We start from the raw sequence: 12,090 nt of genomic DNA on the forward strand, positions 1-12,090 counted from the left end.
GTCAGAGAGAGGGTAGTAGTAGCAGAAGCTTGCTTTTAGGTCATTTACTTGGCAGTAGAATGTCAAATTTAGAATTTCACAATTTGTGCAACAAATCATAACACCTTGAATCAAAATCAGTATTAAACAGATGCATACGGTGGCTTATGCAAACATCTTTATCCTTGATGATTACTCTGGTGAAGTTATTATGTACATGTGTCAGACTTACATCGCACACTTTACTGTTGGTTTCTGCCATTTCGCACAAGGGTTGTTTATCTATAGCATATCATCTCCTTAAGTTTTAGTTCATTCCTTTTCAGTTGTAGGGTATCCATCCAATTTGAAATAGCTAATCCAGTTCCTGTAGTTCCTAGAACACCATCCAGGAACCCAAGCAGTTTTCGTCTGGTAGGTGTGGGGGTTGGGCTGTCGCTCTGGAAGTTGGCAGCCATCATGTCATGGTATTTGAGGAATGCTGTTGTCATGAGGTCCTTGTACTGGGTCACGCTCTCCCCCTTGCAGTGCTCATCCAGATCTGGAGACCATGCTGTCAAGTTCACCGGGACTGGAATATGGTCCCATTGGATATTGTTGATCAGGGCGCCCTGGTGTGATCTTGCAATTATCCCAGGTGCTGGGCACTGCTCTGGGCACTCTTGTGTCATCGCCATCACCGGTAGCATTATTGTCAAGAGGACCTCCCACATATGTATGCCAGATTTCTGAAATAAAGAGAAAAGAAACAAAAAATAGTTATAACCCCCCCCCTTTTTTTTTTGTCTGCAGAGCGTTCAATAAACTCGCCACAAAATCCCACAATCCCCAAGAATGACCACAGAGCAGTAACAGACACCGGAACAGGTAGTCTCTTGATTATGTCTACTTTTGTGTGGGTCAGGCGTGCGCCCCCCTTTACTTAATTTGATACCCAAGTATGTGACTTCAGATCTGAGGAGCTGTGCTTTTTCCGGATTTAATTTAAGTCCTGCATTTTCAAGTAGCCCGAGTAATTCTGCCAGTGAGGTTGTGTGTTCTTCTCTGGTAGCAGTCTGCAAGAGCAAATCATCAACATACTGAATAACGCATTCAGGTTTGGAAAAAGCTGTTAACACCTGGGCTAGACACTGATGGAAGAGTGTGGGTGAACTAGAACAACCTTGAGGCAAAACATTCCATGTGTATTGTGTGTTTTTAAATTTGAATGCAAATTTGTACTGGCAGTCTGGATGCAATGGTACTGACCAAAATCCATTAGAAATGTGTAATGCTGAATAATAATTAGCTTCCGGTATCAGGGATGCTAGTGCTTCTGGTGTTGAAGCTACTACTGGAGCACAGGTAGGGGTGCATTTATTAAGTTCTCTGTAATCAACACAAAGTCTCCAGGAATTGTCTGGTTTCCGAACTGGCCAAATTGGAGCCATTGCTGGTGAGAGACAGGGTCGTATGACGTCCTGTTGCAAAAGAGACTCAATCGTAGATTGAATATAAGGGTTTGCTTCCTCTGGGTACTTATATTGGCGGAGTGGCGTGGATCAGAGCCTTGTATATTCACCTCCATGACTTCACGATCTATTCGCCCACAATCATGTTTACTTTTAGCGAAAACACCTCTATGTTTTGCTAACACTTCCTCCAAACCCGCATCGTTAACTCTCAACAATGTATGAAAGTCATATTCCTACAACTTCTTAATGGCATGCACTGCATGAACATCGGAAATCTCCACAAACTCGCCTTTAGACTCAGTATTGCGCCCAATGCAATTGTTGCCATGATCTATAATGTAACCACGCCTTTTCATGATGTCTGAACCTAAAATGTTGCGACCATCTCCTGTTACACTAAGCCAAGCTTTGTCTTTAAACCTGTCTTTGCCGATTTCAAAGGTAAGGTTATCTGATTGGGAAGCCAGAGACATAGTACCATCAAAGCCTTCTATTGTGATAGTCCTATTACTGTGACTAGGGGTTGCATTAGAATGAATTATGGACAAAGAAGCACCACTATCCACTAACCAATTATCGCATCGGCCTCCAACAGCGATCTGTGTAATTGGTCTACCCCATCTATCACGTGACAAAGGTGCCACGTGCAGCACGGAGGCCTGACACCCCTATGCTGAGTGTGAAGTGGTATTGCTCTTCATCTTAGAAATAGCTGCCTGCAAATCAACATTCTCTGCACTCAGTTTTGTTATTGCTGACTGTATACTACTGAGTGTCTGGCTCAAACTTGAGTGATTAGGACCCTTACTGTGAAAAGATTTGCATTCCTTAGCTATGTGTCCTTCCTTTCCACATGCATAACAAACAAACTTTCCATCCAAATTATAGGGTAATGGCCTCTCTCCTCTTTGCTGCTTAATGTAATCTGGCACATATCCTTCATTTCTCCATGACACAGTCTTATGTGAACTAGTATTATGAGGCCTTCCTCCTACTGCAGCTACTGGATATCTCTTCTTATTCGCTAACCTGTTGTTTTTAGAGTTGTAAAGTTGAGTCATTTTCCTAACTATTTCTGTGTATGGGGTATGGGAGTTTATGTGAAGTGTTAAGGCATCTCGGGTGTATGTGTCACTCTGTGCAATCAATGTAGACTTGAAAACAGGGTCTTGTTGGGTTAAATGTGGCATACCACTATAGTCAGAGAAAGCTTCCCATAATCTAGAAGCATATGCTGCTGGGTGTTCTCCCTGTTGCATTTCTACTTCCCTAATTCTTTCCCACTCTATCTCTCGAGTTCCCAGGACCTCTAGTAGTGCCTTCTTCCTGCTAGTTTTGTCTGCATTTTTGTTCTGTATATCAGTAGAAAGCACTCTAGATAAACCGTGTGGAAGGCATGCAATTAGTGTGACACAAGCATCAGCATCAGTAAGTCCGTGTAGATCTACCGCACGTTCTAGTGATGCAATGAATTTGAGCGGGTCTCTCTTAGAAGGCTCAAAGTAACCAATGTTCTTGATTAGGGATTCAATGTCAACAGGTGAGAGAGGCCTAAGTGTAGTAGTTGTACTTGTGCGTTCCCTCTGCCCCCCCCCCCCCCCCCAGGCTGAATAGTAGTGGTTGAATGTACAGGGGCCATAGGAAACTTAACTGTTTAATCCGAATAGCTATCCCAATTATCCCATGCAGGTTTCCCCCCAAAATTGTTGGTTTTATCATCCTCATTGTCTAATTCAGCCACTAATCCCTCGGGAAGGGGTACCCCTACCGCTGCTATGTGTCCTTGCATGATATCGACTGCTCTCTTGTATTTTCCTACCCGGTCTGAATTGCTAGTGTGAGTTCTGGGAGTCAGATTGGTACATTTACTAATCAAGTAATCATACGCCGCTTGTGCACGATTAAAGTCATTGACTGTTTTTTCTAGTGACGACATAAGATTCTGATTATTGTTTTCTAGCTGTGCCACCTCCTGCCTCAGCTTTATTTGAATCTCCATGTTAAGCGTGGCATTCACTTTACAACTTTTAAGAGTGACTGCATTCTCTTTTACTTGCTGTTGAAGAGTATGGTTTTCTATCTGTACAACGTCTAATCTCTTTTTAGTCATTTTGTAAGATGCCAGAATCGCTTGCAATGCTGTAGCAATCTTCCCTTTCTTATTTTTAGGTAATTTCGAATAGTTTTCAAACTGAGACAATGCCCACTCGTAAGGCGCGCTTGGTTTTCTATCCCTTCAAGCACACTGCTTTTGCCATGTTTAGCAATGTACCTAACCACAAGGTCTTCCATCCTCTAATTTATAGTTAGCTATCACACAATACATGAACAATATTGCCAAACCAGCGTTAATTCGCAATCTAGTCACGTGAATTAGTAAGTGATAAGTACTAATTTAAGAATTTAAGAAGTACACCCAATTTAAGAATCTACGTTCCAGTACTTCGGAACCAATAAATTCTACAGACCAGTTACTTTAGGTCTATGTTCTAACCGTTGCGTTATCTAGTTGCTTTAAGATAAACAACAGCTACCCTGTTCCTGTACTTCGGACACAGGTCGAGGATTCCAGTTACTTTAGGAATACTATTTTAGCATAAAGGTCCCGGTGCTTCTGGCACAATTGATTCTAAAGACCAGTTACTTTAGGCCTACTTGTATCTACAAGTCACAACAGTGCCACACTCCGTCGGGCACGGTCAAGTTACTCTTAATTCCAGTGCTTCGGAATTAAAACTCTTACTGCCAGTATGATGGTGAAAACAAACAAACTGTCCCAGTCCTTAAAACTCCTTTCTAGGTTTTTTTAAACGAGGGAGTTCCCTAAAATACAAACCAGCAGCATAAAAGAAGAAACCGCGTTTCTTACCTTAGTGAACGGGGGACTGTAAGAAATCTGTCTCTGAGGCTAATATGCCTGCTGGCCACACATTCCCTTGATCTTATCATTATCACAATACAGTTGGTACAATGGTAGAATAGCGACCGGGAGTGAGAGATTGGGAACCATTCAAGTCAACAGACGTGCTAATTCAATCACAACAGGACAGCCAATACACTATGGCCTAATTGATAGGTGTTACAAAAACTGACTACATCCGTCTTGGTATGTGTATTCAACACTCCTGATCAAAGCTTCGAAAACAAATAAGAAGCAGCCTCTGGAAAGGTTCGTGGTTCAGTCTGACTCTGCTGAATCCAAGGTGTCATTCGTGCGCTTTGTCACTGCCGGTATTGGAAATAAACTTTGTACTTTTTCATCACGTTCGAGAGACGTCCTTTTTTCCTTACAGAACCTTTTGAGGAACCTTTCGTTTCCACCGCAGGAACTAGGGTCTAAATTTAGTTCCGGGGGCTTTATTTTACCCCCAAAAACGTTCCTGCTCGGGGAGTAGTACTTTCCGAAAGTACAGGAACCTTTTGGGTGGAGCTTGCAGCGCTGAACATTTGTGATTGGTTGAGCACTCGCAGCATTTTTTTGTGTTTATTTTCAGCCGCCATGTTTAAAAATATGCAGCCGCAAACCGATTTATTTTCATAATAACTTCAAATCAAACTTGTATGTTATGTGGCGCAGTAACCTAGTTTTGGTTATAGCCTGCCAACGTCTCGGAATTATAACGTGTGCTCTTCTGTTCTTTTCTTGCTTTAGTATTTGTTTTATAAAATGCTATAAAAAGCATTTGTGCTGGGACAACATATTACGTTCCAAAACATTCAAATGGATTAATTCGGTTGCTGAATGTTTTCTTCCGGATTTTCTTTGTTAGCCCGTTCTGATTGACTGAAAACTTTTGATACAGTCATGTGAGGTATGCACACATTGGTGATACAGTAACTGGAAATCACCTTCCGCACTTTTTGTCAGGGTAAAATAACAGGTTAATTCTAATAATCGTCCCTTTAGCTTTTTCAGACTGCCATATTTTTACTCTGCCATTCTTCAATTCCACAAAAAGACCAGGAAGAATAGGGACTAATTTATGGTGCATGGTTCGCATCTGGAGGGCACACTTCGCTGCTCGGCTAGCAGTAACTTCGAAGGAAAGCAAACGGTGGCTGTACCACTGCTAATTTAAATTTTCAGGCAAGTCCGAGTTTTCGTTCTATTCTTGTCATTTTGCAATTAGCCTATATGGAATTGACGATGAGAAAGTAATCAAACAGCAAATTCTGCTGTTGTTGCCAGTTATATTGGAAATGCGAATGCATTCTGTCGTCTCGGATGTCAAGACATGAAAGTGAATGTTCGCATAAAAACATAATGAATGTGTTTGAGAGGATATATAAAACAGTTACAATCTGACTATTGGCCTGTTATATCCTATCTCATAAAAAACACGTTTTCAACGTACAAAAATGCCAAGTTACTCACACATACAAGACCAGTCCAGGCCTGCCATTAAAAGTATTGATATCAAAATGACGCCAAGTTACGGTACTACAAACAATATAGGCTATCTTGCCTCACCGAAATTAAATAAGATGTATTCCAAAGCAATGCTACCCAATATTTCCTCAATTCTTTCAAGTCTTTGCAAAGCGTTTTATTATGAGAGTGAGAAATGCGAAGTGACCCTGTAAGAAACGGTTGTGGATTATGGCTATCCCTGTGTGAATTTGTACAGGCTGATGAGCGTGTACCATTTAGCAGTTTCGGTTTGCTATGTATGTAAAACAGTGGCTGTGAAAAAGGGTGCAGTGTCGTAAGTGTAAACGCATCAGAAGCGCAGGTGAAATATGGCTAGTGTATGTACTCACGGATTTGACGGCCATCCAACGAGCCTTGATTGACAAAAGAATCAGCAAGCCCGTAGAATTAGAGCTCCCTAGGTCGCAACTTGTATACCCTTCTGTCCTGCTCCGTTGTCTGTTATTTGGTGGAGATGCACTTTTAGTGTTTGTAAGGTTTATAAGGTATTTTTATAGGCTTATCTGCAGGTAGGAATCCTCTTCGCTGTTTTGCTAAGCTAGAACCGGAAAAGTTGATAGTGGAGAATAGGAGCGGACGCATATGTCCCAGCAGGCTTTGCTTATGAGAAAATAACAACAGTGTGAGAGAAATTAGGGAGAAATGATGAAATTGCGAAGTTGAAACAATATGTTTTTAGCCGACTGGGAATGTAGGTGAAGGTTGACATGATCACAGACTATAGTGTGAAGTAAATTAAATGACCATGAGTGAGCATAGTTTCCTTATCGAACGGTGTATATAATAGTCTGTAAAAAGCATTCGTTTTTAAAGTGGAGGGTTAAGTAACATGTGAAATCTATTGCACTGATATGCTTTGTTGTCATGTTCAGTACTAGTAGTTATAATTATGAGTGAGTCATGAATTTAAATGTAATGTTTTAATGGGGAGTTGCAGAACGTACATACGTAGTAATTGTTTGTATGTGGCTAGATAGAGAACAGGGCGAGGTAACATGAATGTAGAAACGTGGCGTTTGCTGAAAAGAAGGTTTTGTAGGGTAGCCAAGTGAAGAAATATAGTTAGTAGAAATAGCACAGTGGTGAACTGGTGTAACTTTTTAAATAAAAGGTGTACATTTGCCGTCATGAAATGCATATGGGTGGCCGTGAGTGAGTTTTGGTAAAGCAAATATAAGCGTAAAAGAGGAAATTATCTGCCTGAGGGCGAGGCGGGATTCAATCCTTCAACCGGAGGTTTACCAGTGTGTGACTTTGTTAGTGCAGCACCATGACATAGCTGTGCAATGCGTGAAATATCATTAGCAAACCTGTCCGTGTTTTTAAAGGCCAGTAAGCACAGAAGAGGTCCCGTTGAATCCAGTGAACGGCGGGTAGATATGGTGCAAAAGCAATAGTTGAGAAGTAGTAGACAATTATTACTGAGGGTAAAAACATGTTGAAGAAACGTGTTTGTAGGTGGGCTTGAACCTACAACCCCACATTCCCAAGACTGGGACCTTGCCCACTAGGCCACAGGTGGACTAGCTGTTTAACCTGGAAATGTAAAAAGGTATGGGTACTTTGCTTGTGTATGCGTGTTTTTGATTGGGTCGTGTAGGTGAAGATTTGGCTGGTATCGGTAAAATGTCCAATGGAGAGACATGTTGTTAGTGGGATAGGCGGCAGGAAAAATAAGAATGAGAAGAAGGAGAAAACACAAAATCCCCTTAGTTTGGGGCTTTATTGTGTGGACATGTGAAGTTGTTTTTGAAATTTGAAATCTGTCTGTTGAAATATGGTAAGAATGTACAGAATTTAATGTTTTTAAGGGCTGAGTGTCTGTGGCTGTTGTGGTTATTTCTGTGGGGAACCCTGAAAATTGCCAAACTCTCGGTGCTGTATAGGTATGGGGCATGCCCCCGCCAAGGCGTAACTTGGCGGGATGGCATACCTGCCATCCCAATTTGTTGCATAACAACGGTCCAAGTTCAACTACCAACGACAGTTTTGCTTGACAACGGTAAAATATGCCCAAACGGCTGCAGAAGAATATTTCAATTCCAGGTGATTAAATCGATAAAAATCAATAAATACAAAAGTAACCATATATAGTCATTGTTGGTAACCCCTTGTATATAAGTGGAATAAACCCCTCCAAGCTGTCCCGGTTATTAGAAAATAATGTAGCCTACTTCGGTGGTAGTATGGGGTTACAGAAGAAATCATAGGACAGATGGACCGACGACAACGTCGCTTTTTCATACATCAGTGGGCTAATTTGCCTAATCTTCGTGGGACTTTAGACCGCGGTGGAAACACAGACAACCATGGGCTGAAGGAACCTTTTAGTTCCTTGAAAAGTAGTTCCTGGGACTAAAAGTTCTGGGTATTTTTGGTGGAAACGCGGCTTAACTATACTGAGGTTGCATACTAAGCAAACTGGTCTCAGATTGAATATGTCCTGATGTATTAGGCCTAAAATTATTCGAATGCAGTAAGTTACGATTATAACGTGGAGAGCGGCGACAAAACTGGTGCATTCACAATGCAGACATTCACTGATTAGACAATTGGCACCAATCAGGCGCACTTACAAGGTTTTGTAAACAATTGACTTTAGAAAATGAAGAGATGCCAGGGATGCAATGACTAAACGGGGGAGGTTGGCACTGTAATCAGTGCACTTGCAAATAAGATACTGTGGGAAATAAATATAGATAGTACTCAAAAAACACAAGCCCATTGTATGGGGAAAGATATGTAGTTAGAGAGCACAGGCCCAGTGTATATGGGAAAGGAATGTATTAATGAGCACCAACTGTCTCCTCCCTGACGTATCATCCGGCTAGCAAAAGAGGAAGGATGCAGGTGGACCAAGGTCGACCTTAGCCATAAGATTAACAACCGGCAGCAGGGAAGCGCTTCATACTAAAATAGGTGCGATTAGAACAAACACGTAATACACACATAATTTCTGCCCTGCTAATTAAGTTGTATACAAGCGCATCTGTGGAACTAACGGAAGCTTCTGCCTTTTCTGGAAAATGTGTTGTCAGAATATGTGATTTATGATAGAAGGGGGAGGGAGATTCAAGTGGGAGACGAGCACTATCATTTTTTTAAAAATAAGGAAGGAAGGGGCTGATAAATAATGGTGTCCGAGAATTGGGAAATAATGGTGTCTGAAAAATGAGAAACAATGATGTGTGGGAAAAGAGTAAAGTAAAATGATGTAAGGAGGAGCTAAGAGGATAAAAGGGAGTGTTTGGCCCCAGGGGAGTATGTCTTGTATGTCTTGTATGTCTTGTACAGCTGCTCGTCCAGGCTACGGTGACCTCTCGCCTTGATTACTGCAACTCTCTCCTTGCAAACCTGCCAGCTTGTGCCATACAGCCACTACAGATGATTCAGAATGCCGCTGCCCGGCTCATCTACAACCTCCCCAAATTCTCCCACGTCACTCCTCTGCTGCGATCACTTCACTGGCTACCGGTCGCTGCCAGGATCCGATTCAAAGCCCTGACCCTTGCCTACACTGCCGCCAACAGGACAGCCCCCATCTACTTGCAGGACATGACTCAATTCTATGTGCCTGCTCGACCACTCCGCTCTGCAGCAGCAGGGCATCTTGTAACCCCTCCCACCCGCCCAAAGGGATCACAGAGCTTCTCCACCCTAGCTCCCCAGTGGTGGAACGAACTCCCCGTCCCTCTCCGAACCTCCCCCTCACTATCCATCTTCCGCCGTGGCCTGAAGACTCATCTCTTCAGACTATACCTAGAATAACCACCACCATGCTGTGTATATATATATTTAAAAAAATAAAATAAAAATAAAAAACCCTTTTTCCTGTCACTTGTTACATGTTGCCCCATCCCTGCACTTCTTGGTAAATTGTATTTGTCCTAATACTCTAGCTTAATCTTCTGCCTAGTTTGGCTTTGCAGATGTTAGACCAGGATAGTGTTCATTGTTCTCGGCTAGAAATAGCTGTACAAAATAAGTAATTGTACCTTACTGAACCAGTGTTCAGCAGTTGTCTACGATCATGAAAATGCACTTCTTGTATGTCGCTTTGGATAAAAGCGTCTGCCAAATGAATGTAATGTAATGTGTGTGTGTGTGCCTTGTCTGTGTGTGTGTGTGTGCAGCTTATGTGTTTTCTGTGAAGTGTCTTGTGGAATGCTTTGAGACAGTTTGTATTGATATGTGCAGATCAGCCCGGGTTCTTGCATGTTATCTTTGAATTACCTGCAATAAATCCAGTTGAATCAGACTCTGTGAAGTGTATATTTTGAAGAAGTATTCAACAGTGTGAGGAGAACACCCAGCTCTTCTGGCCCAGGCTGGGTCCTGTTTTTCCCCACAATACAGTATGATCGATGCGATCATCATGTTAAACCATCAACAGCAAATACAACCAGCCTAAAGATACCACATCAGTCCTCATAATTTAAAGCAGTCAATTACACATAGGTAATGTTATGCACAAAGCACTAGACAGCACATTAAATATAACACCAGAAGTGCAAAGCAACATACATCTCTCGAATTAAAAAAGCACCACGGCGGATGCTGATGTGTTATTATATAATATCATGTTGTTATAATTTAAAGCAGTCAACACAGGGATATGCAAAGCACCAAACACAACATTTAACTAGAACATTAGAAGTGCAAAGCAGCCGACCACTCTTAAAAAAAAATATATATATAAAAAAAACACCACGGCGGGTGCTGACAGACACACACACACAATCAATCTGAACTTACTCTAAATGGAGCTCTCTCGTTCTCCCTCTGACTCAGTAAAGTTGAAGGCGGCGTTTCTGAGTGTTGAATCTTCATCAAAATGTCCTTCCATTCATCCTTGAACTTGTGAGTAAGATCCTTTTCAAAGGCAAGTTGAATAAGCTTTGCGTTTGTGCAACATACTATGCCGATGCTCGGAGAAAACGTGTTGAAAAGGAGTTTTCACACGTTGCAGTAGATGCCCCCAAAGTTAGGGCAAGGGTATAAGCTGTGATGACAGTCGGCATGGCCTCGAGTGCTCAGTGGAATGTACTGAGAATGTTGGCTATTGTCCATTTTCCATCTTTGGGGGGGAATCGAGGTCTCCGTCATCTTCTTCACCAGGAACTCACGAGCCACAGCATACTCCGATTCAACCATTTCAGTGGCAGCTAATCTCAGGAGAGAGGTTACCTTCGATGGATCTATGAAATTGTCTTCGGCCTCTGGGTTCAAAGCAGCTAGCACGCCAATGAGCTCGCTACTGTGCTCTCCAAAACGTGCATCCATCTCTCCTTGTGCAGCATCGATAACACTGTAAAATAATCTCATGAACTCTGTCTTTTCATCTGTGTCGCTCTGTGACTGGCCAACTGTTTCTTCAACTACAAATGCACAAAGGTTCTTGTTAAGTGTGCGTCTCTTGCTTGGATAGCTGGGACCTGTCACAGGCTCAGCCTCAGCGGTGGCTGGAGCGCAGAGATCTCATAGTGCAGTAAACTCATTCTCTGTGCGCAGTTTCTGTACGCATTCGGACACACTGTTCACAAGTGTAACCGCAGTGAACAAGTCCATATTCTCAGCTTGTAGTAGTCTGTTTGGCGGCTCGAAAAGTGACAAAACTTTCTGAACAGACTGTGCAAGAAAACGAAAGCTGCGTTGCGATATGGCACGAAGTAGCCCAGTAGCCTTGACCCGCACCTCAGCTCCATGGCCCTGTGTATTCTCCACCTTGGTCAATAATGTGTATATATTGGGGAAACTCTTCACCACAACATTGACAGTTGCCAAATGGCCAGTCCATCTCTGGTCCAAGAGGCGTTTCAGGGTCTTGCCCTTGTATTGAATAGCGACAGTTGGCTTCCTGATGAACTTGTACAGCATATTGCATACGCTGAAAAACGGCGCCTTACAGGACAATGACACACACATAGACACAAGTATCGCCACAAAATGACACCACAACACAGAATAAAAATCCAACACCCCCTTACCCCCTTTTTCAGGCCTTTCTTCGGCACTACCCTTTGCAGCCTTTCACATTTAGTCCCCCATAAAAAATGAAATATGAGACGATCCAGACGAGACAACACAGCACGCGACGGCACAAAGATGACACCAATAAATAACAATAGGGGTAAAATCGTAGCTATTAAAATTACATTTTTTCCTTCAAATGTCGACTGTCTTAGCCTCCAAAACTGCAGTTTCTTTTTGACTTTCTTTAAAATC

General features: G+C 42.3%; 1 long non-coding RNA gene across 1 annotated transcript; it reads right to left on the reverse strand.

Annotated features, from left to right (window-relative positions):
• Nucleotides 1–298: 298 nt before the first annotated feature.
• Nucleotides 299–11,754, reverse strand: LOC135244808 (uncharacterized). The gene is made up of 2 exons (XR_010327061.1): nucleotides 10,621–11,754; nucleotides 299–707 (listed from the first exon to the last, which is right to left on the reverse strand). It is a non-coding gene; the product is annotated as an uncharacterized LOC135244808 (long non-coding RNA).
• Nucleotides 11,755–12,090: the final 336 nt, after the last annotated feature.

Source organism: Anguilla rostrata, chromosome 18 (assembly GCF_018555375.3).
Source record: "Anguilla rostrata isolate EN2019 chromosome 18, ASM1855537v3, whole genome shotgun sequence".
Taxonomy (NCBI): Eukaryota; Metazoa; Chordata; class Actinopteri; order Anguilliformes; family Anguillidae; genus Anguilla; species Anguilla rostrata.